Genomic DNA, 17,497 nt, shown 5'->3' with positions numbered 1-17,497 from the left:
TAGTGCAGTGATTAGAACTCAGTTAATTCTGCCTGATATTCATAGATTGGAAGACTTAATATTGTTAAGATGGTAATATTCCCCAAGTTGATCTACAGATTCAAAGGAGAAACTAACAACCTGATCCTAAAATTCATATGGAAATGCAAGGGATCCAGAAGAGGGAAAAACAATCTTGAAAAAGAAAACCTAAGTAGGAAGACTCACACTCCCCAATTTCAAAACTTTCTACAAAGCTACAATAGTAAGTAAGATAGTGTGGTAATGGCATAAGGATAGACATATATATCAAGGAATAGAATTCAGAGTCCAGAAATAAACTCTGACATTTATGGTCAACTGATTTTCAACATAGGTGCCAAGACACTTCAGTGGGGGAAAAAACCAGTCTTTTCAACAATGATGCTGGGCCAATTTGATACCCACATGCAAAAGCATGAAGCTGAAGCCCTACCTCACACCATACACAAAAATTATCTCAAAATGGATCAAAGGCCAAAATGTGGGAACTAAAACTAGAAAATTCTTAGAAGAAAAGATTGCAATAAATCTTGACCTTGGATTAGACAATGATTTCTCACATATGACTCCAAAAGCATAAGCAACGAAACAAGAAATAAATAAAATGTACTTCATCAAAATTAGAAACTTTTGTTCTTCAAAGAACACTATCAAGAAAATGAAGATAAAATGGTGTCACTGCTGTGGGAAATAGTTTGGCAGTTCCTCAAAATGTTAAATGTAGAATTACCATATGACCCAACAATTCTACGCCTAGGTACATCCAACAGAACTGAAAACAGGGACTCATTCAAACAGACACTTTTACACCAATGCTCAGAGCAGCATTATTCACAATAACCAAAAGACGGAAGCAACCCAAGTGCCCATCAACAGATGAATGGATAAACAAATGTGACACATACATACAATGGAATATTATTCAGTCCTAAAAGAATGAAATTCTGATACATGCTACAACAGTGTTGAACCTTGAAGAAATTATGCTAAGTGAAATAAGCCAGGCACAAAAAGAACAAACACTAAATGATCTCACTTATAAGATGTAACCTAGAGTAGGCAAAATTCATAGAGATAGAAGGTAGACTAGAGGTTACCAGGGACTAAGGGAAGGAGGGAGGAAAAGAGAGTTATTGCTTAATGGGTACAAGTTTTCATTTGGTCACACAATGTTGTAAATGTACTTCATGCCACTAAACAGTATGCTTAAAAATGATTCAAAGATAAACTTTAAGTTATGGTTTTCAAAAAAGTGAAAAGACAAACCATGGAATGGGATAAAATATTTGCAAATCATGTATCTGATAAGGGATATGTATAAGAACTCTTACAACTCAACAGCAAAAAGACAAATAATCTAACTTAAAAATAGGCAACGGATCTGAATGGACATTTCTCCAAAGAAAATACACAAATAGCCAGTAAATACATAAAAAGATGCTCAACATCATTACTCATTAGGGAAATGCAAATCAAGATCACAATGAGATACCACTTCACACCCAATAGGAGAGTTCAGTTAAAACAAAAAAGACAGACAACAAGTGTTAGGTGCTGGGGGCGGGGCGGGGGGGAAGTCATAGGATTTTAGGGTGATGAAAACATTCTAAAAATTAGATTATGGTGACAGTTGTACAACTCTGTGAATACACTATAAACTATTAAACTGTACACTTTAAAGGGGTAGGTTTTTGATATTGTGAATTATATCTCAATAAAGTAATTTTAAAAGTTTTGCATGATAACACAACTGACATCATGAAAAATGTGAATGAGAGGACTTCTTCCCTCAAGGAGCTAGCGATTAAACTCAAAATAAATTAACTGGAGAAAATTAATGATTAAGTTATCTGCTACACTCTGATAATCAAGAAGTAACAGCTTATTCAACTAGAAGCAACAAGAAAGTTCCTTTAACAAAAAAAGTATTAGAAACATTAACGCCTTAAAAGATATTTGTACAAATGTTCCTTTGTTGCTAAAAACAACCCTTCACAGCCCCCAAACTAAAGAGAACAATTATGACTGCTATGTCAGCCAGAAAGGAATATAAATGCAAATGCACCTTCCACGGACATTTACTTTTGGATTATCCTTATTTCTAATCCTTTCTGTCTTTTGTTCTTTAGAATGTATTTCTTCCCTTTTTTCACCCTACCATCTTTCTTCATATCTTCTTCTCTCGCACTTTTTTTCCCCTCTTCTTCATTTTTAACTAGCCATTCTAGAAATAAGACATTCTAAAATTTAAGTTTTGCCAGTTAAGGATTCTTCTTTGTTTATGGATTAGGTAATGTACTTATATGGTTCAAAAAAATCAAAACAATACAAAAAACTATATAGGAAGCAGTCTTCTTTAGCCCTCCACAGGTACCTTTATTTGTGTGTGCTTCTTTCCAGAGTTTCCTGACAGAAGCCTAAGTTTCTTGACACAATAAATACATAATCTTTTTTATTTTTCCTTCTTTCTTATAAGAAGATATCATATTTATTCAGTACTATGCATTTTTTTTTTCCTTCAGTAGCTTGGAGATATTATCTGTAGAAAAAGAGCTACCTCATTCTCTCTAACAGCTGACACCTTTCACTGATAGATATATACACTACAATTTACTTAACCAGTCCCCTATTATTTCTAAACATTTCCTACTATAAATAATATTGTAATGGATACCTTATAAATACATTATTCATATATTTGCAGGTATTATTTGTAGGATAAATTCTCAAAACCAGATTTCTGGTCAAATAACAAATATATTTGTGATTTTGAAACACACTGCCAAATTGGTCCCTACAGGAGATGTTCATGTGCACCCCTGGCAGCCATGCATGAGGATGTTTCCCTATAACTTTGCCACACCCTGCCATGTGGTTCCTGACGACTGCAAATCTAACAGGTGAAAAAACAGCATCTCAGTACGAGGCTGAGTCACTTTATATGTCACTTTCCGAGAACTGTCTGCACATATCTTTCATCTATTTTTTTTTTCTTGTTTACAAGTTTGCTTGTCTTTTTCTTGATGATTTATAAGAGCTTTATTAAAGAGACTGGTCATTTGCGTGAGTTCCAGGATTTTTTCCTGGCCTTTTTTTCCCCCTTAATAGTAGGGGTACTACTAATGGCTTTAATTTTCATGTAGTTGAATTTATCAATCTTTTCTTTTACAGATATTAGATTTTGAGTGTTATTTAGAAAGGACTTTCTCACTCTAATCTACCCATATTTTCAATGACACATTTACAGTTTTGTCTTTTACACGCAATCTGATACATTTGGCGTTCATCCTGAGGTAGAATGTGAGATACAGATAAAACTTCATTTTTCCAGATGGCTATCCAGTTTTCCCAACACCATTTACTGACAAGTTCAGTGTTTGTTATCACATTTTTTATCACTTCTTTATCATAATCATATACTATTAAGTTCCACGGGTCTATTTCTAGACCTATTCTGTTCCATTGGTCTGACCCAAATGTTTTCATTATTAAGACTTTATAATACACTGTATCATCTGGTAGGGCTAATCCCCCCAATTGTTCTTCTTTTCCTTTGTTCCTCTGGTTTGTCTTGTTTGACCACTTTCTACATTACTTCAGAATCAGCTTGTCTAATATTGGGGGGGGGGGGGGGCGCGGGGAGCTGCCTGATATGTTTGTCAATTTATGGAAAATTAATATCGTTTACGATGTTGATTCTTCTCACAGAAAAAAAAGGGACATGTCTCCCCACTTGATCAAATTTCATTTTGTGTCCTCAATGGTGTTTTAACGATTTTTTCTTATGGGATTTTCTACATTTCTTGTTGATACTGTAAAAAGGGTGTTTTCTTCTGTCATATCTTCTACTGTGAGTGTGTACATGCAAAGTGTATGGATTTCTGCTATTTTTAATGAATTTGCTAGTCTGCAGTAATTTTTCAGCTGACTCTCATGGATTTTCTAAGTTTACAATAATAGTGCTTACAAAAATAGTTTTTTAAACTATAATATCTTTCTCGTCTACTTTTGCCGACTACTGTTCTCAAACATTTTATTAAAAAGTATTGGTGATAATGTGCTTTGTATCCTCTTCCTGACTTTGGTACTTTGATATGTTTCTTGAATGGAAATGAAAATAAAATGACTGACATATATTTCCCTAAGAAAAATAAAAACTTAAATGAAATTTCTTTAGAAGAAAATTCCTTTATTGTTTTTCCCCTTGAGGGCCAAAACCCCTCTACTGGAAAAAGGAAGCCAATCTATACGACATTTGAGTGATTTTATGATTAACAGAAAAAGCTTACTTGAAAAATACCAAGAACTTTGTAAATACTGTTTACAATTCAAGAAAGCAGTAACATGGTGAGAACAAAACAATCTTAAGGCGTTCCACTAATGGTAATTTTCCAATACCCAAGGGGCCTGGAGATTCTCTTCTAATGGTCATCTACTGAGATCACAAATTTTCCCCACTGTGGTATTTCTCTCTGGTAACCTTGACACTGCACACTCTGAGCTGTTTATGGATAAGAATTCTTACCATATATGGGCAATTATCAGGGGAAATTATATACAAAAAAGTGATAAGGGCATAAGCTTTATGCACAAATTAGCTCACTATGGCTTGACATATTAATCTGATTTTGGGCAGTTTCAACTAACCCTCTTCTTCTTCAAACCATTCCAATCTGGCTTCTGCACTTACTTCATCAAAATAGTTTGTGCAAATCACCTTAAGGTTAGCAAACACAACCAAATCTCTTCAGTTATCTTGGTAGACCTCTCAACAGCACTGAACTCAAGTGATCCTTTTCTTTTTCTTTAAATTCACTTTTCCCTTGGTTTCTATGATATCCATGCTCCTTCAATCTCTGTGACTGCTCCTCAGTGTTCTTTCCAGCTCATCCTCCTCCCTCCAACAATGAAATGTCTTAGTTCTTCAAAGCTTCTTCCTGTTTTTGCTTTTCTCATTCTATATTATTTTCTTTGGCAAGAAGGGAAATATCTTTTTCCATAGCTTTAATTACTCTCAAATTTGAGCTCCAGACCCATACATCCAAACTGCCTACTCAACATATCCACTTCTATGACACTTAGGCATCTCAAACACATCATATCTCACACTAAACTCGAGCTTAGTCCTTCTCCAGAATCCCTATTTACATGAATGGCACTCCCATCCACCTAGTCTTGCAAGCCAGAGGCTTGCATAACTTTTCTCTTCTTTATCCCCTTTCCATACTCAACCAATAAACAAGTCCTACTGATTCTACCTACTAAATATTTCTCAAATCTGCCCACTTCTTTCTGTTTCCCATTGTTATCACGCAAGTTCAAGATACTATTATGCCCCAGCCTGGACTATTATATAACAGCATCCCAAGAGTAGTCTCTCTGGGATCCACTCCCATCTCCTTTCAATTCCACAACACTGCTAGATTTTCTTAACATAAGTAAATCTGATCATGTTTAAAGCCTATTGATGGCCTTCCACTGTTTTTAGGATAAGGAAAAAAACCCTGGGTCCTCTACTATCTGGCCCCTGCCTTTCGCTCATATCTGATACTTCTTCACAACTCCCCCCTTACTTTCTGAGCTCTAGTCAAAGTGGCCTCCGTTCAATTCCTAGAACTGTCACGCTTCTTCTCTCCTCTAAGATCATTTTCTCCTAAAATTCCTCCCCCAAACCCATTCTTTGTTATGAGAGTGAATGATAGGGCTTTACACTCAAGAAATGTTATCTACTGTTCTTATTAATCAGAATGAAAATGGCAATTTTTTAAGTAAAAATCTAGGCCAAAATATTTATGACGATACCCGTGACAAAGTTCACACGACCTAGTAACATATACTTGACAACAGAAGGGACCGTCCATCTTTAATAAGTCAGAACCAAATGTTAAATGAGATAATCTGTGTGAAGTAATTCAAGAACAAAGCCTAGCACATTTTAATAGCTCAATAAATGTTAGCTATTAAAAATACAAATGGAGAGGTTGATGATAAATGATTACCATTATATTTACCTATTGATTACAGTTATAACCCAGTAACTGGGCTATATATCCCAAATAAAAACATCCTTAACCTAGACAATAAATTCAGGAAAAGGGGAAACAAGGAGGATTATTGAAACAAATACATGGACACCCAGCAATATGCTTAAAACTTCAGAGAATATAAGAAATAGAAGAAGATCACTGGCATAAAGTCCTTCCAGGTTAGAAAGATAATTTATCAGTCTAAGAAGACCCCATACACTGTGCAGGAAACTGTATTCTATAGGAAATCATCTGAGACTAAATCATAACCAATGAAGTATAAATTAGGTTATTAAATAAAAACTGTGAAGCTGTACAGTAACATGAAGACACGTCAGTTAAATCAAACTGGCAAAAAACCCAAAAGGTCTTAAGTTAACTAATGAAAGAAGTAATTTTTCTGGATAGTAAATTTTTTAAAACCCATCTTTCTAGTAACATAGAATGGTTTTCTTTCCCTAGAATAGAGGTCAGGGAGAAACTTCAGCTCCTGCATTTAAACTTTGGAAACACTGGTAACTTTTGCCCACTTTGAAAAATAACAGGTTGGGGTCACCACCTCCCCCCACAAAAGAAAATTAAGAAAGTTCTTTCATTTTTTCTGAGCTTCTTTTCTTTTGCTGAGCTATGCAATTATACATTTACACTGTAATTTTTCAAGTGGCCTAGTTTCCTTAGGATGAAACAGCGAATGGCAGGTGGGGCACTGTTCCTTGGCTTCTACAGACCAGCTTTTAGACTTCCACTTTATGAGACACACAACACTGAGAATGATAACCACCTCTTGTAAGAGCACCATGCCAGGCAAACCCTATTCAGAATTTTAAAGATTTGAGAGTTGGTCTAGGAATCATATGTGAAAAATAAACAAACAACATTGTCCTAATTCTGAAAATAAGTTGAATACCATATAATTATGGCAATTCCCACATCTCATTTTTCTACCAGCCAATATATGCAGACCATACACAACCGGTACTAATATCTAAGCATATTAACACTAAGTAATTCATGTCCCAACCATGGCACCTAGGCAATACAGGACCTAAATTAAAGTAATAGTAATTAATGGAAATACCATCTAAATGTGACATATGTAACTATTTTCTAATTATTTAAAAAAGTTAATTCAGAATATCTCATAGGTGTATCTTCTAGAGATGTGGATTTAAAATGTTTTTAAAATTAGTAAAATGACTGAATATATGGGTATCAGTGTGTCCCTACCAAAAATGTTAGAATCCCAAAATGTAAAACAGATTTAAACAGTGAGCTAAGTAAACACGCTCCTGACTTGTAAACATTGTTAGTCTATTTTTAACTTAATATAAACCCACAATTTCCAACTACCTCTTGAAAACAAGTGCTCTGAAATAAGAGATCCCAAAGTGAAGACTACGCTAAGCACATCAGGGGGTTACCAAATCAAGTGACTCTACATCGAATCCCCTATACTGCATCCCATAAAAGGGAGGAACTTGGCATCAGTTTATTTTCTTTCTTATTTATGGTGTTGTCTTCATATAAGACTAGATAAATGGGGGGTCAGCCTGGTGGCACAGCGGTTAAGTGCGCATGTTCCACTTCAGCAGCCCGGGGTTCGCCGGTTCGGATCCCGGGTGCGGACACGGCATCACTTGACAAGCCATGCTGTGGTAGGCGTCCCACATATAAAGTAGAGGAAGATGGGCACGGATGTTAGCTCAGGGCCATGCTTCCTCAGCAAAAAGAGGAGGATTGGTAGCAGTTAGCTCAGGGTTAATCTTCCTCAAACCAAAAAAAAAAAAAGACTAGATAAATGGACATCAGCTTTCCTTTTCTTTTTTTTTTTTTAATTAAACAGGGTATCAAAGGATGAAGGACCATTCTCTCAAAAACATACTCTTTTCATCACTAAAATTCTTTTTCCTAATCAGGGTCCTTTGACTTTTTTCCCAGCCTCACAATTGTCTCTATTATCCTGTCACAATAAAATGATTTGTCTTTTTACATTAATTGCAACCTATCCTTTTATTTCATGCATAATGCAATTGAGAAATATGACGTAGACGCTCTAACATGAGCAAGGAGCTTAAAAGAACTTTTACATAAAGAATCCTGGTAGCCTGACTCAGAGTTAGTGACAATTTCAGCAGCTATCTTTTCTGAATTCAGCTGTCAATTAAATAGCTGAAGAGAATGAACAGGGAATACAAGTTCTAGGAACATGGCAAGAAGCAGTCGGCTATAAGCACTCTATTTTTCAAAGTGTCATCTTAAAAATGCAGGTGAAATATGCATTCCAACATAGAATACCTATCTTATTTATGTCTTTTAGCTTACAATTTTATTGAGCACCTACTACGTGTCAAGCACTTGGTGGGTACTCTTCCATTTAAATCAACTCTATTCTTGTCAATTAAATTATCCCCATTCACCAGGCTAGGAAACTTTTGCCCAAAGTCATGGTGCCAATAAATTAGGCCCAGGAATCAACCCTAGAGACCTTCTTTTATCTCCAGAAAAGCCACTTCAGCACCAAATTCATCTACCTCATGGTTTATCTCAAAGTGATCCCAAACTGTGGACCAAGAATATATCAAGTCATAACCCAGGCTTTCATTGATTTGTTTAGCAAGTACTAAGTGTTTGTCAGTGTCTGGAAATGAGAGGAAATAACCTGGAAAATGACAGTAGTGGAATGGTTAAAACCTAGTTGTGTTTTTTTTTTTTACACTCTTTTACTATTTGATAAATTTTCACAAATGAATATACCTTTGAAAGCATCATCACAACCAAGATAATGAATTTATCTGAAACTACAAAGTTCCCTGTTACTCTATATAGTCCCATCCTCCCGCCGCCCTTCTGTCATTCCCTCCCCACTTCTCCAGGCAACCAATTGTCAGCTGTCTGTCCCTATAGTTTATCCTAATTATTATTATAAATATTTTCAGACACAAAAGTAGCAAAGAATATAAAGAGCCTTCATTTACCCTCACTCAGCTTTAATATTATGAAGATGAGGCAAATTTTATTTCATCTCTTTCCATTACTTCTTTCTTCTTTCCTTTCTTATTTTAATCAAGTAAACTTTTTACTGGAGTATAGCAGTGACAGAGAAAAGTAAACAAATCCTAATTACAGCTCACTGAATTTTCACAAAGTTCTCTGACTCATTCAACCAGCACCCACAATCAAGAAACAGAACATTACCAGCACCTCCTGAGTGCCTCTTGAGGCCTCACCTGGTCACTCATCCCTCAGAGAGAACCACCATCCAGACCTCCAACATCAGAGATGAGTTTTGCCTTCTAATGAACTGTTTATTACGGAAATTCTAAAGCACATAAAAAAGTACACAGAAGGTACCCTCGCCATATTTTTAAAACAACTATTGAAATGTAATATACCTACATAAAAGTATACAAAACATAATATAGTCTGAGGAATTTTCTCAAAGTGAACAAATCTCTGTAATCACTATCCCAACCAACCAACAGAGCATTGTGAGCACTGCAGACACACTTCCACTCGCTCTCTGTCAGGAACCACAATCCTGATTTTTAACACATAAGTCATTTTGTCTTGTTTATGAACTTCACATGAAGGAAGTCATATAGTACGTATTCTTTTGTGTCTAGCTTCTTTCATTCAATGTTATGCTTTTAAGATTTATCCACAACATGGTGTCTAGTATTCTATCATATGAATGTATTATAATTTATTCATTTAACTCTTGATGGAAATCTGGGTTGTTCCCAGTTTCTGGCTATTAATAACAATGCTGCTTTAACATTCTTGGACACATCTTTGGTGAATATATGTACACCACATAAGCATACAACTAGGAGTGAAAATGATAAATCATAGGGTTTATGTGTGTGCAGCCTTGGCAGAGAAAGTTTACTAAAGTGGATGTGCCAATTTACACACCCACCAGCAGTATACAAGAGTTCCAATTGTTCCACATCCTTGCAAGTACTTTGTATGACCTATATTTTTCATTTTAGCCATTCTGGGGTGTGTGCAAGTGGTATCAGATTGCAATCTTAAGTAATTTTCCTGATGACTAATTGAGTACCCTTCCACAGTTTACTAATCGTTTGGATATCCTTTTTGTTGTGTGTTAAGTATCTGTTCAAGCATCTGGCACACTTTTCTATTGGCTTGTCTTTTCCTAGATAGATTAGTAGGAATTCTGCACATATTTGCAAGGCTTAGTTTTCACTTTCTTAATGCTGTCTTTAATGAAGAGAATATCTGAAGGTTAATGTAACCCAATTTATCAATTTTTTTCTATTATGACTAGCACTTTCTACATCCCAGCTGAGGTTATATCTTTTTCTGTTTTCATATTTTTCTCTTGTGATATTTCTGATGTCTTCCATTTCACCAACTTTCTCTTTTACTGCCTCTGTTCTTCCATTAAATCTATATGTTATGCTCTTTATATCAGTTATCATATTTTTCAATTCTAGAATTTTTCATTTGCTTCTTTTTATAGATTGCAATTCTCTGGTAAATTCTCCACTTTTCATCTATTTTCTGTACCTTTTCTAATATTTTCTTAAGCATATTAGTTACACTTTAAATTTTAAAGCTCTTCTCTGCTAACTCTAATAGCTGGATTACCTGAGAAATTGTTTTTATTATCGATTTTTTTCTCTTACCTTTCTGTGATTCTGTCCTATCACTTGATATGATTATAATTTTTGACTGGATGCAAAACGTTGTATATGAAAAATTATAGAGGCTCTGGAAGATGTTAAAGAGAGCTCACCCTTTCTTCTGAGCACGTAGTGTGGAGGCTGATAACATAAATTCCCAAATGGGTTAAGCCCACTTGAGGCTGAGTTATTTTATTGCAAGCCCAAGACTCTGGCTTTTTAAAATAAGAAATGTTTCTTTTCTTCCCCATTTCTTGTCTATTCGCAAAAAATGGGCAGTGAGGGGCTGGCCCCATGGCCTACTGGTTAAGTTCGGTGCGCTCTGCTTTGGAGGCCTGGGTTCAGTTCCGAGGTGTGGACCTACACCTCTCATCGGTGGCTATGCTGTGGTGGTGACCCATGTACAAGACAGAAGACTGGCACAGATACGAGCCCAGGGTGAACCTTCAAGTAAAAAGAGGAAGATTGGCAACAGACGTTGGCTCAGGGCAGATCTTCCTCAGGAAAAAAAAAAAAAAAGTCAGTGACAAGCTAACTGCCTTAGTGCTTTAATAGTGAATACTTAGTACCAACAACTATAATACTTTTACAATAGTATTTCTAAAATTTTATATAACCTGTTCTCTCTAATAGCATCAGGTCTCTACCAATTTCCTTATGTACTTTTAGATTACTCAATGTGAATGAGGCTGTTCTTACTGAGATTACACCATTAATTTAACACATAATGTGGTAACGGCATTTTAAATGTTGCAAGCAAAGAATGAATCTGATAAATTATATTCTATATAATTAGAATATAAACACAAATAAGTCATGCTAAAACTATTTTCTAAAGGTAACTTATTTTTCATATGATAGGATGTAAGTTAAATTCTTTTAGTGCTTTAGTTTGGTACTAAACACTTATTTACGTGAAATATACAGTTTAACCAGGTTTTGTTTTGTTTTGGTGAGGAAGATTGTCCCTGAGCTAACATTCATGCCCATCCTCCTCTATTCTGTATGTGGGACACCACCACAGCATGGCTTGATGAGCAGTGTATAGGTCTGTGCATGGGACCCGAACCTGTGAACCCTGGCCTGCCAAAGCAGAGCACACAAACTTGACCACTACACTACCAGCCTGGCCCCTTTAACCAGTTTTTTAGATAATAGATGTTATGTAAGAATACTTACATTATGTACTGAATATAAAAAATTATTCATACTGTTCTTTGAAATATATAATAAAACTTATGCTCCATACTTAACAAGCAAAAAAACGAAGACTAATATTTTTGCCAAATTTTTGGTTTTGGACTTCTACATATTTCAGAAAATACTTACATTAATATAAACTCATTACCATTTGATTTTTTTATTTTGCATTATGGTTAGAAATACAAAGTTAATATTATATAAAAATGAAATTAAATATGGCGTTATCTCGGAAAATACCAAGAGGTCTTTCAAGAAAACAATGCTTTTTTTTTTTTTTTTTTTTGGCTTTATCTACCCAAACCCCTCCCTGTACACAGTTGTACATCTTAGTTGCAGGACCTTCTAGTTGTAGGATGTGGGACGCCGCCTCAACGTGGCCTGACAAGTGGTGCCATGTCCACGCCCAGGATCTGAACCCTGGGCCGCTGCAGCGGAGAGCGCGAACTTAACCACTTGGCCACGGAGCCAGCTCCGAAAACAATGCTTTTTTTATCAATTTGAAAAAACATGTCTATGGGGAAAAAATTGCAAATCATATCTGATACATAAATAAATATATAAAGAATACTCAAAACAATAAGAAACAATTCAATTTTTTTAAATGGACAAAAGAATTGAAGAGACACTTAACCACCCCCTCCCCAAATAATATATATACACACACACAGATGACAAACAAGCAAATGAAAAGATGCTCAACATTTTTGGTCCATAGGGAAATGCATATTACAACTGCAGTGAGATACTTGCATACACACCTATTAGAAGATCACTCTAGTTTTTCTATGTGGGATGCCACCACAGCATGGTTTGATGAGCTGTGTGTAGGTCTGTGCCCAGGATCCAAACTGGTGAACCCCAGGCCGCTGAAGCGGAGTGTGTGAACTCAACCACTCGGCCATGGGGCCAGCCCCAATTTCTAGTTTTTAACTATCATGAAGTACCTGCCTCCTTCTGGTTCTTTTAAACTAGCGTATCTGACACACTGCTTGTCCTGTTAGCCAGCATCTGCAATTGTCCTGAGATCTGCTTGTCTGATTTTTAACTTGCCAACTCTTTGTATGTTTCTGAATTGATTATTTACGTATCTGTTTATCTATCCTTGCCCAAAGATTCCCCATGTAGTGCACGCCCGATTTTTCTCCTGGTCCTGGCCTCCACCTTGTTTGTGCTCTACCACTTACGCTTCCTGTGATGACACTCGACTCTCACGTAACACATGAACTACAAAGGCTAAATCTAACTCACAGGGCCCTTGACGTTTCACCTCTTCCAGGAAGCCACCAACCTGAACCCTCACTGGTCTATTTCCTCTGAACTCCTACAGCGCAGGTTGTCTGTACTACCTGCACAGGATCTGTCAAATTGTGAGTCACATGATTTACACGTTCACTCATTCAATAATTATGCATAAACAAGAATGAGACCACTTTAAGAGATTCCCAATTTGTTAAACAAGAGACTTGTCAAAACGAAAGGTAACCCACTTCTTTTCATTTTTACTATAGACACTACACTAACAGAGAACATTTTATGTGGATTTGACAGGGAGGGATACTCACAAACATACACAAAATATACACACAATTAAAAACTAGGCAATCATCATAAAGCCTCTGATTTTTCATATTCAGTTCTAAGGCATAATGTTAAAATGGAGCTTATTTTCTGGATGACTTCTCCTATCCCCACAAAACAAAAAACCTTTAAAAAGTACGGTATACTCTTTTATATATATGTATGTGTATACATATGTATGTGTGTGTGTATGATTTCTTTTATATCTACTGAAATGTTTTGTTAGATAGCATTAAGCTTTTATATGTGTTATCAAATCTTTCAGTGTGAATTATTAACAGTTTTGCAGAGAGAAAAAAACGTGGTTTCTGAAAACTTCATTAAACCAGAGAATGTCAGTCACAGCAATCTGTACTTCCCTGCTGAATCTTTCTTGGCAAGCTCTGTCCATGCCAGCGCTGTCTGGCTTCAGCAATCATAATGCCAGGAGCTCACAGTGCAGGCAGCATTCTCAGGAGCACAAACATTATTCAGTTCCTTCATCTTCACAAGTAAGAATTAAACTCTAATTAGGTCTGTAACATTTCCTTTTAATAAGACTGCTCTATTATACCTAATAAACTATAAACTAGGTCTTCAAAACAATGAGAAGAAAACTGAAATTTTTATCAATAACCAAAACATACTAAAGGAAATACGAATATTGAGCTATAACTTAGTCAAGGGTGAATCAACATTCTCTCTGACTCCACCCCACTAGACCAACTGGTTTAAAAAAATAATAATGCTACTATTCAGCTATTTAATATGATTGTGAATAAAAGTCACGGTCAAGGAGAAAAGAAGATCAACGTATGTTTTCAGGCGTGAAGAATGCTAACTTAGAAGACAGGTTTTCCAAATCTGTTTCTTACTATATTCGTGTATACAGAATTGTATATTATCAAGAACTAAAGCTTTAAATCAAAAAAGAACTTTATGGAAAAAGAAACCTAATGAATATGCATAATTCTGAATGATTTGGTTTATTTTCAAAATCTCTTTTATTTTTGGGAGGAAAACCATTTGAAGTGAAAAATAAATTATGAAAACTACCACAACTATAACAACCTACCTTAATTTGCTATAAGAGAATATCAGGATAGGTATTCTGTGGCTTATTATTTAGAGGAATTTAAAAAATTAATATAAAGTTACAATTAAATATTGAAAATTGTACTTAAGTTCTTTACCTCTCAAATTGACACCCCCTCCTCATGGCAATCAGACTGGCTCCTTAGTTAGAGTAAGGGGTGACAAGGTGACGAGAAAACAACAAAACTGGACATATGCCATTCTAACATTTATTCTATACAAGCATTTGAAAATGCAAAGGAAAAGGCACCTTAGATAAAAGCATCTGATCACATAGTAAATGTGCAGATTTACTGAGACGATGAATGTTTAAGTTTAACCTTGCAATGTACCTGAGCAGTAATTCTGACCTAAACAAAATGATCGATTAGGATGATTATCTTTGACCTTGGCGTCAAGTCCTCACCTTCTCTCCCATATCCTCAAACACACCATAAGTAAGGGATCCATAACACATATACACAAAAAAAATATAAATCTCCCCTAAGTGACAAAAATAGCAGTCCCAAGGATATTTGCATTTTCACAGTTTTCAATGCCTTAGGCTAAAGGAATAAAGCTTTAACCAGAATTTCAGAGATCAGCTTCTGGTGAAAAAGTACTCTCCACTAAAATGATATTTCACAGGCTAGCGCAAATTTAGGAAACAGAATTAAGTGACAGCCTGTCTAGGCTGAGTTCAAAGTTTTTCTATTTGAAAACCAAATCAAGCTAGGTTCTCGGTTTTTAAAAGCCACAGATTTCTTTATTGGTGGCAAGAACAGCCAAGCAGGTAATGATTTTTAACCATATTGCAAATAGAGCAGAGAATAGGCTTGGGGGCTGGGAGACTGGAGGAGACAGGACAATGAGACCTAAAAGGATGAGGGAAGGTAAAAGTAAAACAGAGCTGTAAGAACTGGTAATTCTCCTCACCACACAGCCTTTAAGGATCACTCATTACCTTCTCGATAATTTAAAAATGGGTAAACATATGCAAAATCTTTTCTACTGCCATAACTATTTCCATGTACTCTTCTAAACAAAGAACCTACAGAGAGAAAGCCCTGACCTGGAAAAACTTTAAGGCACTACCCACCTCCAAAAGTAAAAGCCATTTAAAACACGAAACACAGAACCGTAAGGACTAAATAATAAATGATGGAGAATACATTTGTGGTTCTAAGTATATATTCCCAGATAAAGCTTATAGGTATAATGATTACAAGACAAAAATATCTTACTTTCTTCAAAGAGAGTTATAAAAAGAATTAAGAAAATGAAATAAAGAAGGAAAATCTATTCCCCTCTATCAGTTCCACCCGGGGGGGGGGGGGGTGGGAATGAGGGAGACAATGGGGCAAAACTGAGGCTCTCTTCAGAAGAAACTTGACTGTTAAGGAACCACAGCGACTGTTTTGCCCTGGTTCCTCTCAATTCCTTATCTCCTTTTATGAGTATGTATTCTTTATAACATGAGAACTCCAGCCTTTGCTTCCATCCCTTTTAGACCCAGACTAAACCCATTTGAAGGTTAAGTCATAACCAGCTTAGTGGCAGAGCAAGAAAAACTCAAAAAGGCCAAAAGATATTGTTCTGCTCCTAGTCCCATTCTGCACAGTTAGCGATTTCACACGTGTACTGGAGTCACAGAGACCTGAGCTGGAATCTGGCTCCATCATACGCTAGATTATATAAATTTAGGAAAGTTTTTTAACTTTTGTGTGCTTCCTACTACTTTCTCATCTAAAAATTGGGGATAGTAATGCCTCCTCTTTCAAGATTAATCTGAGTACTAAATGAGATATTTAACAAAACACTAAGCACAATATCTGGTCTTAGTGAATTCTCAATAGATGCTAACTATCCATTATAACCTGTTTAAATCCAAGATAGCCCATGGTCGAGCATGGCTCTTTTTCCAAACAGTGAGATTACAAGATTGTGACCAGCACTTCAAAAAAGAATTTACTAGAAGAGAAGAGAAAATAGCAGAGTGCAATAAGGGTAAATATTGTTTTGAAAATCTTTTTTCAGAAACACACACACACACACACTCTTAACTGCACCTCCTGTAGTTTCCGTGTTGCCTTCCCTATGTAACCTTCAACAGACAGCACTTCTGGCTCTTCCTCAGGGCATAACAGCATTTTCTATGAAATTCTACAAAACATATTACACTGTGCTCGTTTATATCTTGGTCTCTCCCATTAGAATGTAAACTCCAAGGAAACAGCCTTACATTATCTCTCTATTCCCTGAAAAACACTAAAGGCTCAGTAAATTTTTGTTGAATGAATAAGTAAATCATCAAAATCTAATAGGTATTAAAAACACACAAAAATATTTAACTGCTTTTTTTTTTCCCCCCGAGGGAGATTAGCCCTGAGCTAACTGCTGCCAATCCTCCTCTTTTTGCTGAGGAAGACTGGCCCTGAGCTACCATCCATGCCCATCTTCCTCCACTTTATATGTGGAACGCCTACCACAGCATGGCTTTCGCCAAGTGGTGCCATATCCGCACCCAGGATCCAAACCGGCAAACCCAGGGGCACCGAAGTGGAACATGCACACTTAACCGCTGCACCACCAGGCCAGCCCCTTAACCACTTTTATTTATCATTATCTGATCAGGTTTTATTATTGTATAGAAATTTAAATTTAGCTATAAGTCGCATAAAATCGACAACGTTGCTCTTTCTCCCAAAGTGCCTATACTCCCTTCCATCTGGAAGAGATGAATAATATTTACTTAAAAAGTGGTGTGCATAATGATCTTTGAAAAGCAGAACATCAAAGCATACAGATGTGCTGCACAGCTGAAGTTTTATTTAAGCAGACCAGCCACATTCATGCTTCTTTGTTAGGGGAAAGAAAGTTAAGGAAAGTTATTAGGCAGGAAAGGTTGCTTCTTCTATAAGACAACACATCTAAGGATCTCCTTTCACAAGTACTGCAGGTACCACG

At 36.1% G+C, this 17,497-nt stretch overlaps 1 protein-coding gene across 14 annotated transcripts in view; it reads right to left on the bottom strand.

Moving 5' to 3' along the window:
• The window catches only part of ZNF148 (zinc finger protein 148), a 112,813-nt gene that overhangs the window by 9,336 nt on the left and 85,980 nt on the right, over positions 1-17,497 (bottom strand). The gene's annotated exons all lie outside the window — the stretch shown is intronic.

This window comes from Equus przewalskii, chromosome 18 (genome assembly GCF_037783145.1).
Source record: "Equus przewalskii isolate Varuska chromosome 18, EquPr2, whole genome shotgun sequence".
NCBI classification, from domain to species: Eukaryota; Metazoa; Chordata; class Mammalia; order Perissodactyla; family Equidae; genus Equus; species Equus przewalskii.
The sequence above is the reverse complement of the archived record's forward strand: the minus strand, read 5'-3'. Positions and strand labels throughout refer to the sequence as shown.